General features: G+C 52.3%; 5 non-coding genes across 5 annotated transcripts; all 5 read left to right on the forward strand.

Moving 5' to 3' along the window:
* Positions 1-271: 271 nt before the first annotated feature.
* On the forward strand, positions 272-390 carry LOC123177350 (5S ribosomal RNA). The gene has a single exon (XR_006488895.1). It is a non-coding gene; the product is annotated as a 5S ribosomal RNA (ribosomal RNA).
* Positions 391-790: 400 nt separating this feature from the next.
* LOC123177348 (5S ribosomal RNA) lies at positions 791-909 on the forward strand. Its single transcript, XR_006488894.1, has one exon. It is a non-coding gene; the product is annotated as a 5S ribosomal RNA (ribosomal RNA).
* Positions 910-1,206: 297 nt separating this feature from the next.
* On the forward strand, positions 1,207-1,325 carry LOC123177345 (5S ribosomal RNA). The gene has a single exon (XR_006488891.1). It is a non-coding gene; the product is annotated as a 5S ribosomal RNA (ribosomal RNA).
* Positions 1,326-1,623: 298 nt separating this feature from the next.
* LOC123177347 (5S ribosomal RNA) lies at positions 1,624-1,742 on the forward strand. The gene has a single exon (XR_006488893.1). It is a non-coding gene; the product is annotated as a 5S ribosomal RNA (ribosomal RNA).
* Positions 1,743-2,039: 297 nt separating this feature from the next.
* LOC123177346 (5S ribosomal RNA) lies at positions 2,040-2,158 on the forward strand. Its single transcript, XR_006488892.1, has one exon. It is a non-coding gene; the product is annotated as a 5S ribosomal RNA (ribosomal RNA).
* Positions 2,159-2,166: the final 8 nt, after the last annotated feature.

Here is a 2,166-nt window from a genome sequence, read left to right on the forward strand (position 1 = left end):
CAAAACAAAACGCACGTGTAAGTAATATATTTACCGTGTTTTATTATTTTGCACGAGTGCGGTAAGTCATAGCTGGGTGCTCACGATTCACGGGTCCAGCGTCGGCGTTGTGGCGCGGCAAGCGTGCACTGGTGCGGTTGAGAGGGAGGGGTGGAAACCGCGTTAAACTCGTCTCCGTAGTTGAGAGGGAGCGGCCAAAGCAATGTACAATCGTCTTTGTAGTGGAGCTGGGAGGGGCAAGGATAAGGGACGAAGACCGGGGTAACATGTCGGATGCGATCATACCAGCACTAAAGCATCGGATCCCATCAGAACTCCGAAGTTAAGCGTGCTTGGGCGAGAGTAGAACTAGGATGGGTGACCTCCTGGGAAGTCCTCGTGTAGCATTCCCTTTTTAATTTTTTTCGCGCCGCTTGCAAAACAAAACGCACGTGTAAGTAATATATTTACCGTGTTTTATTATTTTGCACGAGTGCGGTAAGTCATAGCTGGGTGCTCACGATTCACGGGTCCAGCGTCGGCGTTGTGGCGCGGCAAGCGTGCACTGGTGCGGTTGAGAGGGAGGGGTGGAAACCGCGTTAAACTCGTCTCCGTAGTGCTCACGATTCACGGGTCCAGCGTCGGCGTTGTGGCGCGGCAAGCGTGCACTGGTGCGGTTGAGAGGGAGGGGTGGAAACCGCGTTAAACTCGTCTCCGTAGTTGAGAGGGAGCGGCCAAAGCAATGTACAATCGTCTTTGTAGTGGAGCTGGGAGGGGCAAGGATAAGGGACGAAGACCGGGGTAACATATCGGATGCGATCATCCCAGCACTAAAGCACCAGATCCCATCAGAACTCCGAAGTTAAGCGTGCTTGGGCGAGAGTAGTACTAGGATGGGTGACCTCCTGGAAAGTCCTCGTGTTGCATTCCCTTTTTAATTTTTTTCGCGCCGCTTGCAAAACAAAACGCACGTGTAAGTAATATATTTACCGTGTTTTATTATTTTGCACGAGTGCGGTAAGTCATAGCTGGGTGCTCACGATTCACGGGTCCAGCGTCGGCGTTGTGGCGCGGCAAGCGTGCACTGGTGCGGTTGAGAGGGAGGGGTGGAAACCGCGTTAAACTCGTCTCCGTAGTTGAGAGGGAGCGGCCAAAGCAATGTACAATCGTCTTTGTAGTGGAGCTGGGAGGGGCAAGGATAAGGGACGAAGACCGGGGGAACATGTCGGATGCGATCATACCAGCACTAAAGCATCGGATCCCATCAGAACTCCGAAGTTAAGCGTGCTTGGGCGAGAGTAGTACTAGGATGGGTGACCTCCTGGGAAGTCCTCGTGTTGCATTCCCTTTTTAATTTTTTTTCGCGCCGCTTGCAAAACAAAACGCACGTGTAAGTAATATATTTACCATGTTTTATTATTTTGCACGAGTGCGGTAAGTCATAGCTGGGTGCTCACGATTCACGGGTCCAGCGTCGGTGTTGTGGTGCGGCAAGCGTGCACTGGTGCGGTTGAGAGGGAGGGGTGGAAACCGCGTTAAACTCGTCTCCGTAGTTGAGAGGGAGCGGCCAAAGCAATGTACAATCGTCTTTGTAGTGGAGCTGGGAGGGGCAAGGATAAGGGACGAAGACCGGGGTAACATGTCGGATGCGATCATACGAGCACTAAAGCACCGGATCCCATTAGAACTTCGAAGTTAAGCGTGCTTGGGCGAGAGTAGTACTAGGATGGGTGACCTCCTGGGAAGTCCTCGTGTTGCATTCCGTTTTTAATTTTTTTCGCGCCGCTTGCAAAACAAAACGCACGTGTAAGTAATATATTTACCGTGTTTTATTATTTTGCACGAGTGCGGTAAGTCATAGCTGGGTGCTCACGATTCACGGGTCCAGCGTCGGCGTTGTGGTGCGGCAAGCGTGCACTGGTGCGGTTGAGAGGGAGGGGTGGAAACCGCGTTAAACTCGTCTCCGTAGTTGAGAGGGAGCGGCCAAAGCAATGTACAATCGTCTTTGTAGTGGAGCTGGGAGGGGCAAGGATAAGGGACGAAGACCGGGGTAACATGTCGGATGCGATCATACCAGCACTAAAGCACCGGATCCCATCAGAACTCCGAAGTTAAGCGTGCTTGGGCGAGAGTAGTACTAGGATGGGTGACCTCCTGGGAAGTCGTCGTGTTGCATTCCCTTTTTAA

The sequence above is a fragment of the Triticum aestivum genome, unplaced genomic scaffold (genome assembly GCF_018294505.1).
Source record: "Triticum aestivum cultivar Chinese Spring unplaced genomic scaffold, IWGSC CS RefSeq v2.1 scaffold94343, whole genome shotgun sequence".
Lineage (NCBI taxonomy): Eukaryota > Viridiplantae > Streptophyta > Magnoliopsida > Poales > Poaceae > Triticum > Triticum aestivum.